At 39.1% G+C, this 13,840-nt stretch overlaps 1 protein-coding gene across 2 annotated transcripts in view; it reads right to left on the bottom strand.

Moving 5' to 3' along the window:
* CPLX2 (complexin 2) overlaps nucleotides 1-13,571 on the bottom strand; it is a 171,716-nt gene extending 158,145 nt beyond the window's left edge. The window contains exon 1 of one of the 2 annotated variants that reach the window (XM_056574977.1): nucleotides 13,353-13,571. The gene's annotated coding sequence lies outside the window, so the exon portion shown is untranslated. Of the gene's footprint in view, nucleotides 1-13,347 lie in introns of both variants that reach the window. The other variant, XM_056574972.1, reaches the window with a different exon arrangement.
* Between the last annotated feature and the right edge of the window lie 269 nt (nucleotides 13,572-13,840).

Here is a 13,840-nt window from a genome sequence, read left to right as displayed (position 1 = left end):
GTCGTCCGGTTCCTAGGGGAACACCAACTGGAGGAACTCAAGTCCGACTTGTGGAAGTCTAAGACTGTTCAAAAGCTCATCAGAGCTAAGGACTTGCTGGAGCTCATTGCAGGGATTCCAAAGGCCACTGCAGAAACTGTTTGGGACAATGTAGCCTCTGCAAGGCTAACCAATGGACACAAGGACTTGTCGTGGATGACCATTCAGGGGGGACTATCTCTGAGGTCATTTATGCATATCTGTAACCTGTGCAAAACCAGGTACTACCCCAGGGGCCCCTATGTGGAGGAAACATCTATGCATGTCTTTTGGCAGTGCCCCTTTGCGCAGGGCCTATTGAACGCCCTGGAACTTGGACTTAGAGACTTGGTACCCAGGAACAACCTATCATACAATTCGGTGCTTTATAGACTTTTTCCTTGGGTTTACGACATGGAGGCCATCCAGGAGGCCCATTGCCTTATGAACTGTTTTAAGGAAGCTATATGGCTGGCCAATAATCTCCTCATCTACAACAGGGAGGACATGCCTGTCTAGGACTGCCGCAGGCTGGTCCACAGCCGGCTTAGAGACTATTCCATCTTGGACGTTGTCTGGACGTTGATGAAGAAGAGGATTAACACCCCTCTGCTTCCCCTACATTCCCATACGTTTGCCCAGTAATTTGACCCTGTGATCCTCCCTCCCCCTACCCCCATTGATCCCACGCCCCTCCCCGATCACAGACTGTAACATGTTGTTGTATTTTTACTTTGTTTCTTCGATATCGACTGATGGAGCAGAGTGTTAGTGTAGCATGTGGTACGGTGCTACATATGTGCAGTATATTGTACTGTCGTGCTTTGTTTCATTGTAATTTATTGTATGACTTGTAATGATGACTGAATGACGAATAAAGTTCTTTCAATCAAGGTATATGATGTCCAATGACTGTCACCCCTGAGCTTATTAGATTACTTTGACAAGACCAAATCTCATGAACCCTTTATTATATGCAGTTAAAGCAGTTGGCGCAAATCAGACATGTTGAATTGCAAAGCTAGATTGTTTAGTTCTCCTTGGAGAGAAGCCACTGCTTATTAAGGACCCCTGTCTTACTGAAGTCTACTCTTCTTTCTTATGCATGTGTTTAGGCTAATATGGAACTGTGTTAACTCTTTTCGACCAACACTTATTGAAGGCATAAATGCACCTTTATACATTTCTTTTCATTGAGATACTCTAGAATTGCGACTCAATAGTGTTAAAATCACAGGCCTATACTTTCCTGGATCACTTTTCAACCCCCTTGCACCAGTCCTGTGGAACAGACACTGCAATTATGAAATACTAAATATTAGAAATAAAGGTCTGTCTATCACAGTGGTTAATTCCTGCAGACGAGCATAACAGGATAATATACTGTATGCACCTAGTGATTTGTCTTGAAAGTTTTTCCTTCTTCATTTTGCTTGATCCTTCTTCATTTTACTTGACATTTCATTTTCCTCTGGAATTATAGTGGAGAAAAAAAAACTTTAAACATATCTGTCATTTTAGAACCTGCATTGCTTTTTATATTAACCCTTCAGTGTGGTGGCAATGTGATTTTACTATCTCCACTGCTGGTTCTGAGTCTTTGCAAGCCTCGTTTATGGAAAGCAATAGCAGAATCACAGCAAGGAATGGTTTATACTAAGCACTGAACTACTGCTGTTGCTAAAAAGCTAAAGAGAGATAACACTGCAGTATAAAGCATACATACAAAAGTAAGTACACTGGCATTTACACAAGGAACAGCTAACCTGAGCTTTATGGGTGGTCTGACATTAGAAGGAATATCCACGTATAAAGAGAAAAGTGCTCGCTTGCACTCACCATCCTCGTAGTAGGTTTCTTCATGCACCTTCCGTGCGGCAGGGAGACATAAGATGTGGAAGCTCAGAGGCACATCTGAGCACCCACATCTAATGCCTCCCGGCCGTACGGAGGGTCCGTGAAGATACCTACTACGAGGATGGTGAGTGCAAGCGAGCCCTTTTCTCTTCATATGTGGAAATTTATTCCTGCACTTTATATCGACTTGGCACCCTGTCAGTAGTATTTAATCTACCAGCTTTGGCCACTGAATAAAACTGGGAACTGTTGCAGTGTTACATTATAGAAGGACTGCTAGTAAGTGACAGTGCTCTATGTAGTTTTTTCTTTTTGCACAGACATTAGAAGGAAGCCTTGATTTACCTTTGTGGATCATCTACAGCAGGCAGACTGGCTGAGCTTGTGGGTATATGCTACTAAAGATCTTTCATTCTCTCCTGCACACAGCACAGGTTACACTTTACCCCCACTGTTTGTGTTCATACATTACCTAGCTGTGCTTTTGCCTTACTTTTACTTTTATCTAATGAAAGACATTCCATTTAGTATCTGTGACCAGAAAGCAAATATCCAGCACTGCACGACTCTTCTGAACGTAGTGCTTTCATTCATGTATCCCTGGTACACAGGACAATTGGAAGGTGACATGTTTCGGCCCGGTCACCGGACCTTACTCACCCACACCATTCCGTGCATCGGCCGGACGTGGGGGTGAGCTGGCGTGCTGCACCGGTTTTCTATGACTTAGTATCTGTACTTATTTCTAAAGCCATTGGTGGAGATAACCAAAAACTGTCTAATAGTAAAAATAGTAAAACTATTACATATATTCAGCTTCTCGGTCTCTTTGCATCTGCCTCCTGCCCTCCGGTCTCACAGTAATTGAATTGTGGCCTTCCTTCTCAACTTACAGTAGGTCTCTCAGGCACTCTATTCAGTTACTCTGGGCACTCTGACTCTAACATTTGTTATGCCCTTTATTTACTGGTACTCAATGTCATTTGGTCTGACTGCACCGCTGCATAAAGTGCTTAGGTGAAAGTCAGCTCACCACCCCCAGCTCTCTGCGTGGATCAGGTGCCCGGACCAGGTGCGCAACGTAACAGGAAAAATGCAAATGATCCAGCAGAGTCTTGCAATTCCGGTTTATTGGGTATAAACTCACTACATCAGATAGGTGGTAGAAAAATACTGGACGCATTTCGGACGGAGATCTGTCCTTTGTCACAGCTGTGACAAAGTACGGATCTCTGTCCGAAACCCGTCCAGTATTTTTCTACCACCTATCTGATGTAGTGATTTTATACCCAATAAACCGTAATTGCAAGACTCTGCTGGATCATTTGCATTTACCGCTGCATAAAGCAGTAATTTTAGCTCTTGATTCAAAAGGGACACATGTACACATAGAAATGTGAGGCACAACAACTGGACAATAATGTGTTAGGGCATTGGGCATTATGCTATTCCCTAATACAACATTTAACATGATCCCATGGGGCTGCACTTTAAAAGTCAAGGGTTTTATAGCTGTGATAAACTCTCTCCAATGAGTCAAGTAATGTTCCTTCACTTACATCAATATTTTTTTTTTGCAACTTTATTTCTTTAAGAGGCAGAAATATATCATAGCAGACGCAGCACACAGAACAGGAAGAAAAAGAATCAACATGTAGAATCCCGTTCTTCATGCCGAGCTATAATACTATCTATAATTGTCATCTAAAGGGGTTAGGAAATGGTTGATTTCCTGGCTGTGCCTTTTGACATCACTGGTTACCAACAATTACATAAGGTCTGTGAAATGGAAAATGCCTGATAAGTCAAATGAGATGCCAGGAGAGTTAATTATGGAAATATCCACATCAAAACAGTGCAAATACAGTGTCCTATGGGTGTTAATACACAGGTAATGGGTCTGTCTAATTGCACTCCATTCTTGTCCTGGATGCATTAAAAGTGCATCTTCATCTTTATTAGGTATGGATGCCCATGTTTTGCCTTGGTTACATTGCTTCTAATCTGTTTCTATGCTCACTAGTACAAAGAACAGAGACTGGCAGCCGTATCCACTAATTTGACATCTGCTTTGGTCTGGGCATCATGATTTTGTTATGTTTGTGAGAATATTTTAGAAATTCAGCAAAACAACAAAGATGAAACATAATGTTTCTGCTGTCTGACAAGGCAAGCGTTATCTTCCTAGGCTGCTTGTATGCAATAACTGCTCATTAGATATCCTCCAGCCTACGGAATATCATCTACTTGTTCAATCTATCTATACATGTAACTTATGCGATAAACATAACATTGCTTCAGAATACGTAAAAATGTGCAGCTCACACAATAGTAGAGAACCCATGGAATTTGGACAAAAGACCAAATTAGATAAAACTAGAATAAGTGAGTTAGTCCGCCTGCAAGGTGTTCCTGTATGTTACATGAATGTAGGATATGGAATAAACTTCAAGGTGGAAGAGATTATTTGAATTGTATAAAAAGGCAGGCTATAGCAATCAAGTGCCGATAGATCAACGTAATGCATTATGTAATGCATTATGTTCTATTGTTAATCTATGTAAGCGATCGGATGCTTATAGTAGGCCTCTGAGGGGGGGGGGGGGGGGTTGTTGAGCAAAAAAAAATATCTTAGTAAAAAGAGATTTTTTCATATAAAACAAAAATCCAGCCCCTAAAAAAGATTTAAATCACCCCTATTTTCCCATTTTCCAAATAAAACACTAAAATGCTGTAAAAAAAATAAATAAACATATTTTGCATTGCCGTGTGCGTAAATGTCTGGACTATTAAATCATTACATTCCTGATTGTGTACGATTAATAGCATAAACAATAAACACCAAAAAATGTGCTAATTGCCAAAATTTTTAATAAAAAGTGATTAAATTGCCAGAACTACAGTTGAAAATGACACAAAAATAAAGCCTAACACAGCTCCATAGGTGAAAAAATAAAACATTATAGTGGTCAGAACATGACAATGCACTATTTTTTTTTTTTTTAGAGTTTACAATTTTTATTTAAATTATCCAAGTTTTGTATAATTGGAATCGTACTGACCCATAGAATAAAGTTACCACATCTGTTTTGCAGTATGGTGAAGCGTAAAATTATTGTAGTCCCATAAATTTGTGAAATTTCATACTTTTTCAATTTCGCCCTAATTTTGTGATAAAACCATCCCAATCCGTGCCGGGTTTTTCCCAACCCTGTTGACAACCTCCCTGCTGCCCCCCTTCTGAGAGCAAAGAAAAATAATCTTAATCATAATGTGGGAAAATATGACAGTGAACTATGTCTTAGAATGTTTATGATATTAGACTATCGTATTATAAATTGTGTGATATTATAAGATGTAAGTGGGGGTAAATGTTTACTAAAGAATTTACATCGCTGAGATATTAACTATAGTCTTAAGTATGATTTAAAGTAGTACAATGGAACAAATGATTTTATTGTATCTTAAAGTCATCTTATACACACTGTACATTATTCCACTTTTAGTCTGTCAAAACCTTCATAATAGTTGAATGCTGCAATATACTGTAAGCCTCTATCACATTATATTTCTGAGTATGTGTTCTGAGTATTCTCGATTAAATAGAGACACCCAGCAGGTTATTTTCCCTTTGAGAACTGGTACAACAATCTTGGCTATTTAAATACACACAGTAGGTACAAAGCTTGACTGTAACAACACACTAGATGGAACTATAACTTGGATATTGTTGCATCTTCCAGAAGAGGAGCTATTAGTTACAAAAGAGCACTTAAAGGGATTTTCTGGAACTTTTGCATTGGAGTGAATGGGAACCGAGCTGCAGTTAGCTGGCACCGCCACTAAACAATGAACAGTGGAAGGCTTCCAGCCCCATTGACTGTATAGTGCTGGGTCCAAACAACTACAACCAGTGACTAATGGCCTTTCCTCTCCTGTAACCCTCTAAAATCCTGAAAAACCCTAATTAACTCCACTTGGTCCAAGCTTATATGAGTCAATCCATAAAGTACATTAAGGCCGTAAAAAAAAAACTCATCTTTTAGCAGGTCAATGTTTATAGTATACTTAATAGTTTAGCCAAGCTATCCTCATTCATCTTTCTTAAAGAAGACATGTTTTGTCTTAGTCATAAGTGCAGAGCAATTTCCTGGTCCTTAGACACCATACATGGCTAAACCAAGAAAACAGCCCTCGTGCACTCTTACAGCTCATCCCTTCTGTGTTGGGTGACAATAAGTAGCTCTCTACCGGCACCTGGCACTTTCCAGGACAACAACCCTTGGCAACCTCCCGCAACCTGCAAACCAAAGTGATGGAGTTTGGGGACACGGCTGAGTTTTGTGGTTCCTAAACAGCTGAGTAGTCCTGCAGATAACAGTATCCATTTTAAGAGTCGCACAAACTGTTGACATGTGAAGGGAAAGAAAATAGGAAGCAAAAATGTTACCCCCCCCCCACCCCCCATATATTCTTCATTCTTCTTTTTTTATAATAAAATGCTGATATACTCAAGCAATTATCTGTTTTTTACAACCATTATGCACATTTAGTAGCCCGTATTTTAGTATTTTCATATAGGTTAATCTCATTGAACATCCATGGACACATTACATAGCTATATTAGTTCTAGTGCCAATTTTGTACTCTCATTTTATAGACCTAGCCAAACCGCAGAGCTCAAATTGGTAATGCTGCCTGTAAGGACAGTGATGGGATGCTACTTCATGATCCTTGTGGTAATATTCAGTATGTCAAAATGCTGCATGTAGTCAATACATTTTGTGCCTGTAACTTTAACTTTTGCAGTTCCCATTCAATATGTCATTCCTCAGAAAAAAATGCATTAGGATTTTCTAGCATCATCCTTACTTAAAATAAGTTTTAAGGGACACGTCCTTGTAGTTCTTCATTGCCAATTTACAGTAAAGTCTCCCTTAGCGGACACCTCCCAATAGTGGACAGTTTTTTATTCCCCGATATAGTCCCATAAGACTTAGTGTAGTTGCCTCCTATAAATAATAGACACTCCCATTAGAGGATGCGGACACACCTGTGCGGACAGATTAACTGCCCAATCGCGAACAAACAGGCTTATCTGCCGGCCCTACCAGGCCCTACTTTGTGCCCTACTACATTAAAATGGACTCACCTGCACATTCAAATGGACCAACCTGCTAAAAGGGTGCTGGGCAGCTGGCTGCTGCGTTAGATAGAGCAGAGGGGATGCAGTAAGCATGGCATGTAGAGAAGGGGGAAGATGTGGGGGAAAGAGAAGGGACACTGAAAGCTTAGTGTGCATGCAGACGCTGTGTTTCGCTTGCAGTAGTGTTCGCGCCAACTATCAGGTGAGGGAGAAAAACAAAGGTCAACCATAACGCCCCCCCCCCCCCCCCCCGCCCTGCGAAATTGCTTGACGCCGAAGGAGAAGGTGGGTGTTATTCAAGAAAGTGAAGGTGCAAGCATAGTAAATCATTACGTTTCCTTAATAATTTATTAAATTGTTGAATTTTATAAGCCTTATTACAGTGCAAAATTATTTCTTTATAAGATCAATTTTTATTGTGTTTTATAGGTAATTACACTATGGAGTGAGTAGAGTATTCGGTCAGTAAGAAAGGTTTTTTAACCTTTTTTTTCCCAACAGCTGACACCTCCCAATAGCACTTTTTATTTCCCCTATTCTTCTCCGCTATTGGTAAATATTTACAAGGACCTTTCTTCTAAGCCAAGTACGAAAATTATAAACATGCATATATATATATATATATATATATATATATATATATATATATATATATATATATATATAAAGTCAGGTGGCTGTGTACACATAAGTATACATTGACCCAGCAATTGCCGCTTTTCAGGAAACAGATAAACACAATATGGATTACTATTTATAAATCATATTATTATTTTTGATAACCTGTTTCAACCCTAGCCAGTCCCAAAAAATGTGTGAGGGATTATGGGTAGGTATCTCCTGCTTAACTCCTTAAGGGCCCGGGCTTTTTCCGTTTTTTCATTTTCAATTTTTCCTCCTTAACTTTAAAAAAGCATAACTCTTAAAAATTTTCACCTAAAATGATATATAATGGCTTAATTTTTGCATCACTAATTCTACTTTGTAATGACAATATGCGACAAAATTGATGAAAAAACACTATTTTGTAAGTTTTGGGGGCTTCTGTTTTTACGCAGTACATTTTTTGTCAAAAATGATACCTTATCTTTATTCTGTAGGTCCATACGGTTAAAATGATACCCTACTTGTATAGGTTTGGATTTGTATCACTTCCGAAAAAAATCATGAATACATGCAGGAAAATTTATACGTTTAAAATGGTAATTTTTTGACCCCTATAACTTTTTTATTTTTCTGTGTTCAGGGCGCTTTGAGGACTCATTTTTTGCGCCGTCATCTGAAGTTTTTAGCGGTACCATTTTTGTTCTGATCAGACTTTTTAATCACTTTTTATTCACTTTTTTGTGGTATAAAAAGTGATCAAAAATGCGCTATTTTGGACTTTGGAATTTTTTTGCGCGTACGCCATTGAACGAGCGGTTTAAAAAGTGGTATATTTTTATAATTTGGACATTTCTGCACGCGGCGATACCACATATGTTTATTTTTATTATTATTTACATAATGTTTTTTTTATTTTTGGAAATGCCGGGTGATTCAAACTTTTATTAGGGGAAGGGATAATTGAAAGGGTTAATGATTTTTATACACTTTTCTTATGCAATATTATAGCTCCTATAGGGGGCTATAACATTGCATGTACTGATCTTTTACACTGATTGATCCATCTCCATAGGAATGGATTAATCAGTGTTTACGGCAATTGAATGCTCAAGCCTGGATCTCAGGCTTGAAGCATTCATTCGGCGATCGGACAGCACAGGAGAAGGTAAGAAGACCGCGCGGCTAAAGGGTTAATAGCACGCGGCACAGCGATCAGTGCCGCGCGCTATTAGAGGCGGGTCCCGGCTTCCCTATGACGCCGTGCCAGCCGCGATATGATGCGGGGTCACCGTGTGACCCCGCGTTATATCGCAGGACCGGGACTCATGACGTACGCATACGTCATGGGTCCTTAAGAGGTTAAAGAAGAAATATCATGGAAAAAAACGTATCCTTTTCTAGTTGATAAGTTTTACTTTATTTGTTTGGAGCCCCGGCTCTCCTTCACAGCGGCGGAGCCCGCCACGCCCCCTCTATATAGCTCTATAAGAGAGCCAAAGCCCCAGCTCTCAGACCCCCCGCAATCTAAAACTTGGTCTGTTCCATGATGGGGGTTGTAGTACAAACACTAATGTGGCCTCCCCAGCCAGTAGCAGACTCCCGCATCTGAGGAATTACTGCTCTCATCATGGAAACAAGTCTGTTCCATGATGGGAGTAGTAGTAGTCCCTCAGCACTGCAGGAGTCTGCTGATGTCACCTCTTCTAAGCATGCTCAGAAGTAATAATGGATATTATAAACCAGGTGCAAACGGATGACATGAAGGCTCATCCGTTTGCCATAGACTTCAATGTTAAAAATAACGTCCGATAATTTACCTGTTTCTTGTGACGGAAGAAAGATAAGTGCATGTGCCGTTTTTTCTTCGGTCACAAATAACTTCCGTTATTCATGACGGGCTATAACTGGTCATAACAGATAATCAAAAAATCCCATAGACTTTAATGGGATTTTGTAACGGCCGTTTAACATCCGTTTTTAAGGATTTTCTAACGGAAGTTTATAACAGGTCTTTTAACAGAGCAACTTTATAGTGTGAAACCTAAATGGAAATTGTATTAAAACAAACACGTTCATGTAGCTATGAATTCCTTGAGAACTGCTGTTTAGGCACAGACTACTAATACAATTATGTAAGAAGCTGCGAGCAGGTTGTGTGCAATTTCACATAATTTACATCATAGCAACTCATAGAATCATCTAAGTAATGATGGAAATGAGGTCAATTGAGATGGCTGATTTGTGTTCTCTATAGGGTTTATTAGCAATAAACTATCTAAAGTAATTGACCTAATTTGCAATGTAAACTCTCCAAGATCCATTCACTGTATTTATTGTAATATTCAAACACCATTGACATCACAAATAATTGGTGAGAGCACACAGAAGTAATAGTTTGCGCCTGTAATAAGTTAGGGCATTCAAAGAGTTGCAAATTGATTTAAAGGGCTATTCCAGAGGAATTTTTTTTTTTATCAACTAGTGAAGGAAGTTCAGATTTATAAATGACCTTCCACTACTTATAAGCTGCTGTGTGCCCCACTGATACTGTGCTCCATGATGCCACTTTTGTCTGTTTCAGGAACTATCCAGAGTAGGAGAGATTTGCGCCTGTTCTAGACCAGAGCTTTCCGAACTTTTCATGTTGGTAGCACCCTTTTTAGACGTGCATTGTTTTGTGATACACTCCTCACCATACACCAATTGCATGTATTACATTGTGTGTCCTACGATGCACAAGGTAATACCAGTATTAGCATAAAAATGTATCTGCTATCTCCCTGTGCCATTTGATCACACCCCCTTGATCAACTCATGTGCCATATAATTTCCCTCCCCCTTAATCCCCCCATGTGTCACTTAATTTTTCCCCTTTGACCCACCCCTTGTGCCATTTCTCACCTGGCCTGTGTCCGTTCTGGCAGGCTCAGGTGCAGGATTGGCTTCTTGGCTGGACTGACAAAAGACATCCTCCTGCTCTGCTCCTTGGCACTACGTCAAGTGCGCCACTTGTCAGAAGTCCTGGAAACCAGCGCTGCTCACTGATTTAAGCTGTCAGTTCAAGATAAGGCTGTGGCCCTTTAAGAACAGAGACCAGCGGCTGCTGCAGAAGGTCAGGATGGTCTTGTGATTTTCCCTGAGGACTGCCACTGACACAATAATGTGTCGCAACAACAAGTTTGGAAAGCACTGTTCTAGACAGTTCCTGACACAGACAGGGGTGGCAGCAGGGAGCATCATATCACAATGGAAAGAATTACATAATTTCCATAGGGGCATACCTCAACCTTTTAATGTATTTCTAATTTGCTCTAAATGTATAGAAATGGAAGAGCACAGACAAGTAACACTTTTAGTTCAGGATATGTCGACTCTGTTCAACCTTTTTCAATGGAAAACATTACCCAACAGAATTATACATAATTGGCTGTGCTGTGACAATTTTCTAGTTTAACTGAAGTTTGGTAACAGGACAATATTACCATAACTCTTGAGTCAGGCAAACCTTTTGGGTCATTTCTTTGTATAGATGACAATACATTGGGAGGGGGGGTCCGACCGCTGGGACCTCCACAATCTCAAGATCTCCTGAACAGGGGTCCGTCAGTCTGCTGGAATCTCTATGGGATATATGGAGGGGGTGCGTCGGCCGCTGCTTTGTGCGGGGGTTGGCATGCCCCCTTCCAGCAGATTGCCGGGGCCCTGTTCAGGAGATCGCAGGGGGTCCCAGCGGACCACCGTGATCTAAAACTTATTCCCTGTCCTTTGGATAGGGCATCATTTATCTTTCACCACACTACTCCTTTAATACGCCCACACCTATTATATTAACAGTATAGGAGAATGAAAATTTACAATAAGCAACATATATATTCCATTTTCAAAACAAAAGGCCTAACTTTCCTTTCCAAGTGAGATCCAGCTTACTTTTTTTCTATAGTCATTTCGAGGTTTCCTGAGCTTGGACCCAAATGATCCAAAAATTGAAAGAGTGGTGGCCAGACAGGCTCAAAGGACACATCTATCTATGTAATGTGTATCAAAGTGCATACAGTACTTTGGTCTGACACCAGTTATGGTAGCTACAGTAAATGCGGTCCTAATTCTTCAGAAAAGTCAATGGCTGCAAGATCATCTTGATCTGGGTTATTTCCACATGGTTGAACTTAGGTTCTTTTTTTTTTTTTTTTTTACACGAGCCTCTAACTCCGTGTTTCCAAACCAATGTGCCACCAGCTGTTGCAAAACTACAACAACTCAGCTTTGCAACAGGTGAAGACACCCTGTTTGGGAAACACTGCACCAGGTCATAGAATGGTGACTTTCCTAGCTGTGTATATAGGGCATTCGAGAAATGTAGTGGACCTGCTTTCTAAGCCTATACAAGTCATACATTTTATATAATAAGCTATAATTATATTTTAATATAAAAAATAAACCAAAATGTCATATAAATATCATATGATAAGCTATAATTTTACATAAATTTTATATAATAAATTATAATATTATGTAAATAATATAATAAGCTACAATTTCATATATTTTATAATTTTATATAAATAATTAACTATAATTTTATATCATTATTATATAAAAAGCTACAATTTTATAAAAATATCATATAATAAGCTATAATATTACATAAATAATATATAATAAACTACAATTTCACATAATCTATAATTTTATATAAATAATATATTAATTAGCTATACATTTACATTAAGATAATATAAAAAGCTAACATTTTATAAAAATATATGATATAAGCTCTAATTTTATATCAATATTACATAAAAAGCTAACATTTAAAAAAAAATATGATATAATAAGCTATAATTCTATATAAATAATATGCTATAATTTTGTTTAAATAATATATAATAAGATATCATTTTAGATAAATATTACATATTAAGCTATCATTTTAGATAAATATTATATAATACGGTATATTTTATAGCAATATTATATAAGAAGCTTTGATTTTATAGCAATATTATATAAGCCATCATATGATACAAATAATATATAAGAAGCTATCATTTTATAGAAATAATTTCTAATAAGCTATAATTTTAGATGATGTTTACGTATTTGTGTGCATATGCGTATTCGTGTTTAGCAGTACCCTACCTATTTATGCCTAAATATTGGAACGTTAAAGAGTACCCTATGGAACCATGTCAATAATCATATAAGCCTTTGTGGCAATGACTGAGCTTTTATATTGGTTTCAGCCGTCATTATTTTTTTGTAGCAAATTCAGAGGTCGCCGCTTCCCAAAACAAACCGTGCACTGTCAATGGAGAATGACCCTGGGATTCCGTATGCCCACGGATTTACATTGGGCAGCAGTTGTTTCACCTGTAGCGAGGATATAAACAGCAAGGGGAGAAGCCAAGTTCAGTGCAGCCCTGCAGTCTAATAGCACATCTAGTGTTATTGTGTCTGCCTTGTGCTGAGCTAAGCACCCAGGAGGAGCTGTCCTCTCAGTCATGGTGCTGAAACCGACACAGCTGTGACAGCTTCATTCACACACAGACCCGGCTGCATTTTCTGCTCTTTCCATTCCGTGTATCCAACATTAGACCAAGGATAAACAGAAATCTTCACCATTCACCAATGTCTTACGGAACGGATGCATCTAGGCCTACACATGCCGCAGCAGCAGGCAGATCAATCAGACACAATATGAATAAAACATAGGAACCTACCTCACCGAGGAGTAGGGATGAAGGCAGCGTTCTTGAAATGGAGGCAGCTTTGTTGCTTTGTATTTTCCAATGTTTTTTCCTTGGCTTTTCCCTTTTCTGTCACTACATTTCTGTGTCTCTCTACCACTTCACAGCTCTCCCACTCCTGCTTTGCAAGAAAAAGGTTGCTAAAAATAGCTTGCTCACGCCTGGCAGCAAAACTAGCACGTCCTATACATTGCTTGGATTTGTATCCTCCACTTGGCCAGCTCGCTCTACACTATCTGCCTAATTCTGTCTGTTTCTATACCTCTCTCCCGCTAACATGCAGCCTTTCCTAGCACAAGAAGAAAAAACTTTTTTCTTTTTTTCCCCCATATATTTTCCTTTTTTTTTTTCTTCTTCCTTTTGCTACAGGCTGGTGACAACAGCATATAATACATATATTTGTATTCATGCACAATTGCTCTATGGCTGGGGTATTGTGTTTGCGGTTAATATGACCTGTTTAACT

This window comes from Hyla sarda, chromosome 4 (assembly GCF_029499605.1).
Source record: "Hyla sarda isolate aHylSar1 chromosome 4, aHylSar1.hap1, whole genome shotgun sequence".
Classification (NCBI taxonomy): Eukaryota; Metazoa; Chordata; class Amphibia; order Anura; family Hylidae; genus Hyla; species Hyla sarda.
This window is presented reverse-complemented; position numbering and strand designations above follow the sequence as displayed.